The sequence below is a fragment of the Coregonus clupeaformis genome, chromosome 5 (assembly GCF_020615455.1).
Source record: "Coregonus clupeaformis isolate EN_2021a chromosome 5, ASM2061545v1, whole genome shotgun sequence".
Lineage (NCBI taxonomy): Eukaryota > Metazoa > Chordata > Actinopteri > Salmoniformes > Salmonidae > Coregonus > Coregonus clupeaformis.
The window spans coordinates 10,648,630-10,663,412 of NC_059196.1; the positions used below are offsets into that span (position 1 = coordinate 10,648,630).

Consider the following 14,783-nt stretch of genomic DNA (forward strand, 5'->3'; position numbering starts at 1 on the left):
GATTCAATATAGCACTGCCTGTTCAATACTTTTTATTAGGCTACTGGTAGATACATGTCATTGTTTAATTCAAGATTGAATAACCACATTATTTTGTTGAAAATTTGATGTTATTATCAGATTGTAGTAAATAGTCCTACTGCCTTTTTAAAATTTCAGTAAACACTTTTCAGCCTGTCTACTGAGGATCAGGACTTGCTAGGGCCAGGCGATGTGGTGGGTAAGTATTCCAGGGAGATGATGTATAGTATAACTTCACATGTACAGCGCATTCGGAAAGTATTTAGACCCCTTCACATTTCCCCCGTTTTGTTACGTTACAGCCTTATTCTAAAATGTGTTAAATATATATTTTTATCATCAATCTACACACAATACCCCATAATGACAAAGCGAAAACAGGTTTTTAGAAATGTTAGCAAATGTATAAAAAAACAAACAGAAATACCATATTTACATGTTTTCAGACCCTTTGCTATGAGACTCGAAATTGAGCTCAGGGACGGTGGCGACCCGTCATTCAGGGCAGGTGGTTGAGACCTACATTTTTAGCACAAAAAATAAAATACAACTTTTTTTGGGGGGGTTGCCTGTTTTGCATGTTATTTTGGCATTAATACGTGTCACATATCAGTTTGCAAACAATGTAAAAAAAATATATATATATATATATATATATATCCTTGAGTTAATAAACCTCCATACAAACATGGTCTCTTTTTTGCTTTCTTGAGTAAGGTAGCTCCAAAATGCAGGCGTTTCAGCTTTCTGTGGTTGTGGGGCAGCCAGCGGAAAATACGTAGCGTAGGGGTTGGTCATGTTCTCTAGTTGCGCCATGATTGGCTCAGTGTTCTGTCACTAATGGGGTCACTATGTCACTGCCAAATCTAAGGGTAGAGCTCGAAAATTCAAGCCCCTTGGGTACTGCCATAGAGTAACATTAGAAGTGCCCATCCAAGAAGGCTCAAGGTCATTGGCCACAGACAAAATGACTTCAAATCACATTATATCTACAGTAGTATTGATTGGACTGATCATGTCAACATCACACTTTCAAAATCTTAGCTAGCAGTCATCATCATGAATCAAGTCGACAATCTACTGGCAAATACTTTTGAAGAGAAATAATGAAGAGAAGTTATAGATGAAACGTATCAGTGCTCATCGGCCATTGGACACAAACATTACACAACAAGTTGGAAATTGCAAATTCAACAATGAGTGGTTTGGAAGGAATCAGTGGCTATCTGCAAGCATTGCAAAGCAATCACTAGCCTGCTATTCAGTGGAGTGGGTGTGTGGTCCCAATTCTCGGTTTAAGGGTTTCTTTTCCCAGCTTAAAATTATAAACATTCAACATTGGCCATGCTGTCAATCCAGCATGATTTCTGCGGCACTCAAAACAACTGTTAACTCAGAACTGAAAAATCTGACTGGAAACTCAGGAAAAAACTAGCTTAGACTGGGAAAATAAGTTTTGAACGGTCATCCAACTCTGAATTCTAAGTCGGGAACTCTGGCCTCTTTCTAGAGCTACGACCTGAAGATCACCGTCATCATGATTCAACCTTGTTTTTTTTCTGAGTTCCCAGTTGTCTTGAAAGCACCGTAAATCCAGAAAATGCCAGATTTTGATGACAAAGTTTGATGACAAAATTTGCCTCCAATGACCGCTGCACCACCTTCCTGTTCAAGTGAGCACAGCACAACAAGGTGAGTCCAAAAAGGTATTGTATGCTGCTGCATAAATTATGTAATATGCCAGGGAGATATGTATACCGTAGCTAAGAAAGTAATACTAAGTGTATGTTGTGTAGTAAGCTGTTAGTAGCCCATGTGCCTCACCCTAATAATTTGGTCTATTTTCCCCTCTTAATTTCGTTACTGTTCTGACTTGGTGGTGCACATGTAGCCTATAACCTGTTTTAGAGAAATGTAATCATCAAATATTGTAAGAGCTTTCATTGTCTGCTTATATGCCCCCTTTATTTATCCTACGTTTCTGACTTGGTGTACAGGGAGAATACTGTAAGAACAGCCCATGTTCTGAATTCTGTCACTGTACATTTCAAAAGTGCTGAACAAATAGTTATATTGACTACGTCCATCCTAGCTCACTCATTAATGTTTTAATCAAAATTATGGATTGCCTCTTATCCGCTCGTCGTCCCCTTATGCCATAGTTTGTACATCTCAATTGTCTGTAGAAACCACATTTGTTTAAGCCAGTCAGCCATATCAGCTATGTTTTTTTAAAGGCAGTAAATGAGGTTGAATGAACTGTTTCGCTGCCTGACAAGGCTCCACTGATATCCAGGTGTAGCAGTGGTAAGGTGTTGGGACTGCTGTTGGGACTCTGATGTTGGGACAGCTTTATGTAGGCCCTAACAGTTTGTGGGCACCGTTTGTCACTGTTATAGTGCAATTAATGTATTTTGTAGTGTTGTGCTGTGTAGTGGCTTTGCTGGCATGGAACCCCAACGTTTTTTACATGCTAAAATTGCCACTGCTCAGGTGCATCCTGTTTCCATTGATCATCCTTGAGATGTTTTTACAACTTGATTGGAGTCCACCTATGGTAAATTCAATTGATTGGACATGATTTGGGAAGGCACACACCTGTCTATTAAAGGTCCCACAGTTGACGGTGCATGTCAGAGCAAATTTCAAGCCAAGAGGTCGATGGAATTGTCTTGGAGGTGACCAAGAACCCGATGGTCACTCTGACAGAGCTCCAGAGTTCCTCTGTGGAGATGGGAGAACCTTCCAGAAGGACAACCATCTCTGCAGCACTCCACCAATCAGGACTTTATGGGAGAGTGGCCAGATGGAAGCCACTCCTCAGTAAAAGGCACATGACAGCCCTCTTGGGCTTTGCCAAAAGGCACCTAAAGGACTCTCAGACCATGTCAGGATCAAGGGAAAGATGAACAGAGCAAAGTACAGAGAGATCCTTGATGAAAACCTGCTCCAGAGCACTCAGGACCTCTGACTGTGGCGAAGGTTCACCTTCCAATAGGACAATGACCCTAAGCACACAGCCAAGACAATGCAGGAGTGGCTTCGGGACAAGTCTCTGAATGTCCTTGAGTGGCCCAGCCAGAGCCCGGACTTGAACCCGATCGAACATCTCTGATAGACCTGAAAATAGCTGTGCAGCGACGCTCCCCATCCAACCTGACAGAGCTTGAGAGGATCTGCAGAGAAGAATGGGAGAAACTCCCCAAATACAGGTGTGCCAAGCTTGTAGCGTCATACCCAAGAAGACTCGAGTCTGTAATCGGTGCGAAAGGTACTTCAACAAAGTACTGAGTAAAGGGTCTGAATACTTATGTAAATGTGATATTTCAGTTTCTTTTTTTGCTTTGTCATTATGGGTTATTGTGTGCAGGTTGATGAGTAAAAAAATACAATTTAATCAATTTTAGAATACGGCTGTAATGTAACAAAATGTGGAAAAAGTGAAGGGGTCTGAATACTTTCCCAATGCACTGTAGATGCGTCCATTTGTTTACTGATCTCAAAGTCTGTTGATTTCACATGAACAGTTGATTGAGCAGGATCAGCTCTTGCCATCTGTGCGATAGGCGTACTGGTGAACTAGCCCCTGCACCAGCTCTGTCTGTGTGTTTAGACTTTAGATGGTTGATCGTTGTCTCTCCAGTTCCTCAGCTGGCAGCAGTTCTATTGACACGGAAAATGTTGTAGTTGGGGATGGACATTTCTGAATTTTTGGTGGCCTTCCTAAGCCAGGATTCAGACACTGCTAGAACATCAGGGTTGGCGGAGTGTGCTAACGCAGTGAATAAAACACTTTAACGAGCAGGCCTTTCTAATTGACCTGCACCGGGTATCCTGGATGGATATTGACCTCATTCCGTCAGTAGAGGATGCCTGGTTGTTCTTTAAAAGTGCTTTCCTCTCAATCTTAAATAAGCATGCCCCATTCAAAAAAGTAATAACTAAGAACAGATATAGCCCCTGGTTCTCCTCAGACTTGACTGCCCTTGACCAGCACAAAAACATCCTGTGGCGTACTGCATTAGCATCGAACAGCCCCCGCGATATGCAACTTTTCAGGGAAGTCAGGAACCAACATACACAATCAGTTAGGAAAGCAAAGGCTAGCTTTTTCAAACAGAAATGTGCATCCTGTAGCACTAACTCCAAAAAGTTTTGGGACACTGTAAAGTCCATGGAGAATAAGAGCACCTCCTCCCAACTGCCCACTGCACTGAGGCTAGGAAACACTGTCACCACTGATAAATCTACAATAATCAAGAATTTGAACAAGCATTTTGCTACGGCTGGCCATGCTTTCCACCTGGCTACCCCTACCCCGGCCACCAGCTCTGCACCCTCCGCTGCAACTTGCCCATGCCCCCCCGCTTCTCCTTCACACAAATTCAGACAGCTGATGGTCTGAAAGAGCTGCAAAATCTGGACCCCTACAAATCATCTGGGCTAGACAATCTGGACCCTTTCTTTCTAAAATTAGACGCCGAAATTGTCGCAACCCCTATTACTAGCCTGTTCAACCTCTCTTTGTAACGGCTTTCGACTCTGTCAACCACCGCATTCTTATTGGCAGACTAAATAGCCTTGGTTTCTCAAATGACTGCCTCTCCTGGTTCACCAACTACTTCTCAGATAGAGTTCAATGTGCCAAATCGGAGGGCCTGTTGTCTGGACCTCTGTGCAGTCTCTATGGGGGTGCCACAGGGTTCAATTCTCGGGCCGACTCTATTCTCTGTGTACATCAATGATGTCGCTCTTGCTGCTAGTGACGCTCGGATCCACCTCTATGCGGACGACACCATTTTGTATACATCTGGCCCTTCATTGGACACTGTGTTAACAAACCTCCAAACGAGCTTCAACGCCATACAACACTCCTTCCGTAGCCTCCAACTGCTCTTAAACACTAGTAAAACTAAATGCATGCTCTTCAACCGAACGCTGCTTGCACCCGCCCACCCGACTAGAATCACTACTCTCGGAGGGTCTGACCTAGAGTATGTGGACAACTACAAATACCTAGGTGTCTGGTTAGACTGTAAACTCTCCTTCCAGACTCACATTAAGCATCTCCAATCAAAAGTTAGATCTAGAATCAGCTTCCTATTTCACAACAAAGCCTCCTTCCCTCATGCTGCCAAACATGCCCTCGTAAAACTGACTATCCTACCGATCCTTGACTATGGCGATGTCATTTACAAAATAGCCTCCAACACTCTACTCAGCAAATTGGATGTAGTCTATCACAGTGCCATCCTTTTTGTCACCAAAGCCCCATATACTACCCACCATTGTGACCTGTACGCTCTTGTTGGCTGGCCCTCACTACATATTCGTTGCCAAACCCACTGGCTCCAGGTCATCTATAAATCACTGCTATGCAAATCCCCATCTTATCTTAGCTCACTGGTCACCATAGCAACACCCACCCGTAGTCTGCGCTCCAGCAGGTATATCTCACTGGTCATCCCCAAAACCAACACCTCCTTTGGCCGCCATTCCTTCCAGTTCTCTGCTGCCAATGACTGGAACGAACTGCAAAAATCTCTGAAGCTGGAGACTCTTATCTCCCTCACTAACTTTAAGCATCAGTTGTCAGAGCAGCTTACCGATCACTGCACCTGTACACAGCCATTCTGAAATTAGCCCACCCAACTACCTCATCCCCATATTGTTATTTATTTTGTTAATTTGCACCCCAGTATCTCTATTTGCACATCATCTTTTGCACATCTATCATTCCAGTGTTAATACGAAATTGTAACTATTCTGCACTGGCCTATTTATTGGCCTATTTATTGCCTTACCTCCATTACTTACTACATTCGCACACACTGTATATATATTTTCTGTTGTCTTTTTGACTTTGTGTTTTGTTTACCCCATATGTAACTCTGTGTTGTTGTTTTTATCGCACTGCTTTGCTTTATCTTGGCCAGGTCGCAGTTGTAAATGAGAACTTGTTCTCAACTGGCTTACCTGGTTAAATAAAGGTGAAATAAAAAAAATAATTCTGAATGGGCACCTGGTGTGGTTTCTCTATGCAAATACTCTCAGTGCAACACACACACACATACAGTGCCATGATGTGAATGTTTTAGAATTAAAATGTGCAGAATTCTTCTCTTATGTTAATTGAAAAGCGCCCATCTCTCTGACAGTGGGGTTGGTACAAAAGCTGGTTTGATTGGTTTGTGTAAAAATAAGAATATCAGACAATGTGCACATTTGTGACCTTATTTTGTCTGTTAGAATAAACAAGTGCAGATTATTACTGTATGTGTGTATGATTATGAGTTCCCCAGAGAATGAAGAGTGTGACCAAGTAAGAGAGATGGTATTTGTGTGACAGAGAGAGTTTTACTTTATGAATGAGAGAGAGAGCTGTGACCTACTGTGAACAGCAGCACGTACACCTGGATGTGCAGACAGACAGAGTGTGATGAGGCAAGGCCAAACACCCCCATCTCAACTTGAAACAGGAATGTAAACTTTTCCTCTTGGGGTGGGGGTAGTGGGGAGGCTGTCTGTCTTCTGGCTGCACCCCATACTCCTTTCTTTGATCTTCTCTTTTCTGCCCATACAAGCTCTCAAACTCCCACTCTCAGCCCTAAATTCTAATTTGATGCACAGATGTTATTTTATGTTCCTGTCTGATCCATTTATTTCCCATTCATAAATCAATGAGTAGATATTGGAGTAGACAACCATTATATGTCAAAGGCAAGGCATGGTAATAACTTTTCAAAGGTAACCATGTGTCTCTTTCTCACTGTGATTAATATGTCACCGAGCAGTGAGCACCTTAGCAAGGAATCAAATTATTATCTTATTCTGCACTAGACAACATGAAAATAAATGAAAAAAGTATTAATTAAATCAACAGACTAACTTTAAAATTATTAAATGCACTGATTTAAAAAAAATACTCTTATCGCAATTCAACATTGTTTGTAACAATGTATATAGCGAACGTTGCATGACTTTGTTACAAAAGTAACAATTTTAGCTTTATACTCTGTCTTATGGCACGACCACGTGGATACAATTGGTACTTCCATAATTTGGGCGTGGCACTTTCACCATTGATGATTGGTGACTAATCATGAAAGTCTACCTCCATCAACACGGAAAGTAACAGTCCCCTGTAGCTCAGTTGGTAGAGCATGGCGCTTGCAACGCCAGGGTTGTGGGTTCATATACATATACATATACATACATATATACGTCATTTAGCAGACGCTCTTATCCAGAGCGACTTACATTCGGGTGGTTTCCCACGGGGGGGCAGTATGAAAATGTATGCACTCACTAACTGTAAATCGCTCTGGATAAGAGCGTCTGCTAAATGACTAAAATTTTAAAAAATTAATGATTGGCATCCCAAAGCCTTTCTTTCTGTTACGGAGTCATAGAAATGTGCTACCCAATTGGTCAACCTAAATACCCAACCCGACATTTTAATGACATGACTGGTTCACTGCGGTTGTGGGCGGTTAGAAGGATCTGTGACGTCGTTGAGGGGAAAAACAACAACCACCCGTTCACTGATATTATACAGCACATGGTCCCTGGATTGATTTAGTCTAAAATCACCCAGTGAATTTATAGTAGCAACTTGTTTACAGAGATCGTCAAGAAAAGCCCAAAAGAACAGGTAAATATTTGTGAGCGACCAAGCTGGAACTGGAAGGACTTAGTTAACATTAGCTAGCTAACGTAGTTGTCTATTTCTAAACCGTAAACTTTCTAGCTAGTTGTACTATTTCATTAGGTAAGAATGCTAGCTAATTAGCTGTTGTATTTTATTAAGTGCTCGTTGTTGCCTGATAAGTTAAACACCGGCGAAACGAAAGCTTGAAAATGGACAGTGGCGTGACTGTGATCACCAATTCCACGGTGTCAGTTCGTTCGAGGTGAATGAACGATACAACAGGGGAATCACCATCGCCGAATTCAAGGTAGCTAGCTAAATTATGTTGGTAATTTGGTCTTCGTGCCTCTGAAACGTAATACTTTATTGCCACTCTGTCTGCTGCCATTGCAGCACAGCCTGTGGCCATGTGATAGTTTCTTAGTCTACGTTTTCCTCCAGGGTAAATTGGAGATGGTTGTGGGTACCCCGGCCTCCAGCATGGAACTGCAGCTTTTCAGCACCACTGACAAGTTCATGCAGAAACTGGACGACAACGAGGCCCTGCTAGGTTCCTACCCTGTGGATGATGACTGCAAAATTCATGTATGTACTTCTGTGCTCCAAAACACTGCTCACATGACACCCACAGGGTATGTCCCCTGTTTACTGTTGTTCACGTGTAAGATGGGACCTACTGTTGGATCTGTTGATAGGGTCTCTTAACCCAGGGGTTCCCAAACCTTTTCCCCTTCCACCATTGGGGAACATCCCACGCACGCCACATCTATTTCTATGGGCACAAGCACTATTCATTACACACGGTTCACACTCCTCTTGTTGGTGGAGAGAATTTTGCAGGTTTAAAGCTTATTTGACACATTTTGTCATGGGGTGCAAATAAAATTGTTTTAAAGCTAATTTTCTTGCAATTCTATACATTTTGCCATGTCTGTGTATTCATGTGATATTTGAGTGACCAAAAATTTACAACAATATCTATGGGCTATAAAACCTAAATAAAAAAACATTAGCTGATATGGGCTACTTGATCTGGACATTTCTGACAAGTTATAAATAGCTCTCTAAGGTATGCAATGACTAACATGACAAGAAGAACTGATGATGCACTACCCAATTTCGAAATTGCACCTTGTGCATTCTACTATTACAACTTTCAAGAGTATGTTTAAAGCCAGACTGAGACCCCCCCACCGCCGGCCCCTCACACCCCCAAAAGCGATTTCAACACTCACAAGATTGCTGACCACAGTATGACTTTGCTAGCTTGAGTGCCAACCTCTTTCTGCATTCAACAAGGTTATATTGTTTCCTTGCCATACTTGTCTTATTTGGCTAGACAAAGACCAGTTGGCTAAAAGCAGAATCTGACTGGCACCTGTATGATGACTGAGCCATTCTGTTATTTTTTATTCAATATGCTGAGTCAGGATGATGGTGAATTCTGTGTGCTTAGGTGATCGACCGCAGTGGAGCCCAGAGCGGAGAGTTCAGTGATGTCTAAACTGGAGAAAATCGAGATTCCCGACGAGGTCTATGAGGAGGACAGGTACTGTGAGCTTGCATTATCGTCCGTCATTCACAGCTAAAGCGTATGCCTACATTCCTTCACGTCTGTATTTGAGGAATTTGAAATTGAGTCAGAGGCAGTGAAGAAAGGACTTGTTGAAAGCCACTTACCACTTGCGAGTGCCACAACAGAGAACTAGTGATACTTAGCACAACTGCTCTCATCTACATCCTGTTACCTTTCAGTTTGAGGTTACATGGCAAAACTTTCCCTCTGCACGTTACGTAATGATTGAGCAAAAAACTATTACCATTGTAATACAGGGATTTCATAGTGGATTGTCCAGACTCTTTAAGGTCATTCAGGAAGAAGCAACATGCTGTTTGCTTCAATGAAGAAGAAACTGCTAAAAAGGAGGCGGAGCTTGCAGCTTGTGATGCAGAGGAGGCTGCCGCCATCGCCGTCGGCAACCACTGCCAAGTGGTGGTTGTTGGGCTACCCACCACGATTGGCACTGTTATGTATGTTGGTGAGTGAGGTTGAAGCTTGTGCCTATTTTCCACAACAGGATTTAGGCTTGTCCATGGATTATCAGTCTGACCGAAGTTGCCCTAAAAAATACGTGAGGATCTCTACAAGCCAGAATGTTGAATACAATTTTCCCACTTACTTTACCGATTGTACATGCTGTTGGTCCTTTTGGCGGTAGGAGGTAACCACAGGCAAGTTATGTTTTTTTTTACCAGACTTTTTCCAGCGCCGATAGATTCTGTCATTTATATTTTCAATCTCTTCATGCATTGCACGTGATGCACAATATGTCAACAATGGCCGAAGGTAGTCGACAGATGCCAGTTTCCTCGCAATCAGCTGTTGTTCGGTTAGGCTCGGCCATATTGTGCAAGTGTTTCACATGCTAATTGCATCAGTATTGAAAATCAAAGTTTTGTTTTATCCCCTCTCAGCCACAGATTCTAGGTTTTACTACCTTTATTAAAAACCAATCCAATGCCATATACAGTGTATTCAGACCCCTTGACTTTTTCCACATTTTGTTACGTTACAGCCTTATTCTAAAATGGATTAAAACATTTTCCCCCCCTCATCAATCTACACACAATACCCCATAATGAAATGTTTGCAAATGTATTACAAATCAAAAACTGAATGACATTTACGTAAGTATTCAGACCCTTCACCCAGTACATTCTTGAAGCACCTTTGGCAGCGATTACAGCCTCAAGTCTTCTTTGGTATGACACTACAAGCTTGGCACACCTGTATTTGGGGAGTTTCTCCCATTCTTCTATGCAGATCCTCTCAAGCTCTGTCAGGTTGGATGGGGAGCGTTGCTGCACAGCTATTTTGAGGTCTCTCCAGAGATGTTCGATTGGGTTCAAGTCCAGGCTGGGCCACTCAAGGACATTCAGAGACTTGTCCTGAAGCCACTCCTGTGTTTTCTTGGCTGTGTGCTTAGGGTTGTTATCTTGTTGGAAGGTGAACCTTCGCCCCAGTCTGAGGTCCTGAGCACTCTGGAGCAGGTTTTCATCAAGGATCACTGTACTTTCCTCCGTTCATCTTTCCCTCTATCCTGACTAGTCTCCCAGTCCCTGCCGCTTAAAAACATATTGTTTCTCATGGTCTGAGAGTCCTTTAAGTGCCTTTTGGCAAACTCCAAGCTGGCTGTCATGTGCCTTTTTACTGAGGAGTGGCTTCCGTCTGGACACTCTACCATAAAGGCCTGATTGGTGGAGTGCTGCAGAGATGGTTGTCCTTCTGGGAGGTTCTCCCATCGCCACAGAGGAACTCTGGAGCTCTGTCAGAGTGTCCATCGGGTTCTTGGTCACCTCCCTGACCAAGGTCTTTCTCCCCCGATTGCTCAGTTTGGCTGGGTGGCCAGATCTAGGAAGAGTGTTGGTGCTTCCAAACTTCTACCATTTAAGAATGATGGAGGCCACTGTGTTCTTGGGGACCTTCAATGCTGCAGAAATGTTTTGGTAACCTTCCCCAGATCTGAGCCTCGACACAATCCTGTCTCGGAGCTCTACGGACAATTTCTTGGACCTCATGGCTTGGTTTTTGCTCTGACATGCACTGTCAACTGTGGGAACTTATATAGACAGGTGTGTGCCTTTCCAAATCATGTCCAATCAATAGAATTTACCACAGGTGGACTCCAATCAAGTTGGAAAAACATCTCAAGGATGATCAATGGAAACAGGATGCATCTGAGCTCAAGTTTCAGTCTCATAGCAAAGGGTATGAATACTTAATAAATAAGGTATTTCTGTTTTTTATTTTTTTTAATACATTTGCAAACATTTCTACGCCTGTTTTCGCTTTGTCATTATAGGGTATTGTGTGTAGATTGATGAATTTAATCAATGTTAGAATAAGGCTGTAAAGTAACAAAATGTGGAAAAAGGGAATGGGTCTGAATACTTTCCGAATGCACTTCAGAAAGTATTCACACCCCTTTACTTACAGCCTGAATTTAAAATGGATTAAATTTAGATTTTTTTGCCACTGGCCTACACACAATACCCTATAATGTCAAAGTGGAATTGTTTTTTTAAATACATTTGTACTAATTAATAAAAAATGAAAAGCTTAAATGTCTTTAGTCAATAAGTGTTCATCCCCTTTGTTAGGGAAGCCTAAATATGTTCAGGAGTAAAAATTTGTTTAACAAGTCGCATAATAAGTTCTCCTGAATACAAAGTGTTGTGTGGGGAAAATCCAATACAACATATTACTGAGTACCACTCCATATTTTCAAGGATAGTGGTGACTGCATCATGTAATGGGTATGCTTCTAATTGTTAAGGACTGGGGAGTTTTTCAGGATAAAAAATGTACGGAATGGAGCTAAACACAGGAAAATCCTAGAGAAACCTGGTTGTCTGCTTTCCACCAGACACTGAGAGATTCATTCACCTTTCAGCAGGACAATGACCTAAAACACCCAAATCTACACTGGAGTTGCTTACCAAGAAGACAGTCAATGTTCCTGAGTGGCTGAGTTACAGTTTTGAGTTAAATCTACTTGAAAATCTATGGCAAGACATGAAAATGGTTGTCTAGCAATGATCAACAACCAATTTGACAGAGTTTGAAGAATTTTGAAAAGAATAATGGGCAAATGTTGCACAATCCAGGTGTGGAAAGCTCTTAGAGACTTACCCAGAAAGACTCACAGCTGTAATCGCTGCCAAAGGTGCTTCAACTAAGTATTGACTCAGGGTTGTGAATACTTATGTAATTGAGATATTTCTGTATTTCATTTTCAATCAATTAGAAAAAAATTCAAAACATGTTTTCACTTTTTCCATTATGGGGTATTGGGTGTAGATGGTTGAAATTGTAAAAAAAAAAAATCAATTTTGTATTTGGGCTGTAATACAACAAAGTGGAATAAGTCAAAGGGTATGTATTCTTAAGGCACTCCTTCTTCCAACAGAAAAAAACTGTTATTTTCTGTCTTGCAGGTACAGTAGATTTCAAGCCAGGTCATTGGGTGGGCGTTAAGTATGCCTCTTGGGAAACATGATGGCAGGTTTGGGCAACTGGCATAAATTTGTGACCTCATCACATGGTGTCTGAGAATGTTCACTGTTAAGAGCTACCTTGCATCTTGACTTGTCTTTCTGGTATTAGACCTATGGAGAGGTGCAGACCTGATGAGTTTCTCTGTCATAAATTTACTTGATGTCTCCTCTCTCTCTTTCCTTACAGTGTGAAGGAGAAGCGATACTTTGAACGTGAGAACAAGTACGGTGCATTTGTCAGGCCCCTCAGAGTGACCGTGGGGGACTTCCCAGACTACGGTCTGGACGAGATGTAGGATTGTGACGCTATCACCCAGTCAAAGGGCGTGGGCAGATGGGTTCAACTTTGACCTCCAGTCCGATTACGAACCCGGGGCGAGGGACAGTGTCATTGGGATTAATAACTTCATTTTGTTTTGCGCTGGTCAGGGAGATATGGGTTGGAATATAAATTCAGTGCAGAAAGTGAGTAAACCGTCATGGGAGGATCTAACCTAGTCAATGTTTCATGTGAACTCTGTCAGAGGGTATGAAGTGGTCCTCTTAAGCATCACTTTCTCTTCAGAAGTACCCACTGCCCCCACTCAATTACACTGCTCAATGATGTTGTTCCAAGATGGAAGACGACTACTAATATTCTTCACTAGCATTCTGTATCAGAGCATAGTTTGGTTCTAAATCAAATTCAAGTGATCAATTTTTTATTCATTCTGTACATATACGATTGTTTATAACTGTTTGATATGTAGTTAAATGCACTCCAACGTTTGTATAATTTCAGACAGTAGTTTGGTAAGTGGTGCGCATGAGCCAAAACTGGTCCGTTTTGTGTACCATATCATCCCATTGTGTACCACGTCATTCATTTTGTGTGATATGATACGAATTTGGCCATTTGTATAATATATATGTATTTAGCAATTTCATGTCGTGTTACGAGTCAAATTCATGCAATATTTTACGAATTTGTTGTGTTTAAGATACAGGACTGCATCTTAAAAATAAAAAGTTGAATTTACTGTATTTTGAATGGGGAACAACTCATCATTGAGCATGTGGTCCCACTAGTTCATTTGATCCAGAGGATGTAGAAAGCAAGCGTTCCTAAATTGATGTCCTCAGACTTTTGAGTTGAACCTGAATTGCCCGTCGCATCCTATATTCTATATGAATAATAGGCAGTCATGAAAAGCACCACAATGTTCATCAAATGTCCATTATCAACCCAAGCCAGGGTTCTATCAAACTTTATAAAATACATCTCATGCTTTGGAATGCAAGAATTCAAGCCACAACAAAATATCTAGTTGCACTACTACTGACTAGTGGCAAAATGTTCAGTTTATTTGAACATCTGTTAGTTCAACGGTTATTGGTACCATAGAAGCCCTTTGTTTTCGTGTGTCATGTCCCTGTTCTAGATTCTGGAAACTGTTAAACTGCTTCTAACACTCCAACACTTCAAATGTCGGAACACCAGTTGTGCACATTGACAGTATGCAGTTCAGACCGAGTGCCCAGGTGGCGACAATGAACTTTCCATATGGATGACATGTCTTATCCGTGCTTCTACTGAGCTTCATTGTACTAATCCTCATCACCACTTCTAAGAGTTTGACTCATGAAAGCATGTGATCTGTTATTTGATTTGTCACTCTTGGTTGAGTGAGTTTTGGAAGAGAAAATGTGAATACAATAGCAAATTATTAATGCGTTCCTTTTTTATTGATTTGTATTTTTTCCTGGACATTGTCAGCAACTAACAGGCCCTGATTTGTCCATGATTTGCAATCTGTTCTTATGAAATCACAAAGGTGTTGGTGTTATTGTTGATGTGCCAAAGTGTAATGGTATCTTATGCACAATAAAAATTACTATTACCAGCAGATGTGATGATCAAGGTGTATTTGGCCGATTCTTACTCTGATTCACCATTAGCAGGACAGAAATAAAGAATCTCATGCATGGTGAAAAGAGAGGTCGAAGAGATCTCTAGTCTTGGCAGGGGTTAAAGACGATGGTCCTCACACACTTCAGTCATCACACTTATCCC

General features: G+C 41.7%; 1 pseudogene; it reads left to right on the forward strand.

Moving 5' to 3' along the window:
• The first annotated feature begins 7,523 nt into the window (after positions 1 to 7,523).
• On the forward strand, positions 7,524 to 14,616 carry LOC121560450 (annotated as a pseudogene).
• Positions 14,617 to 14,783: the final 167 nt, after the last annotated feature.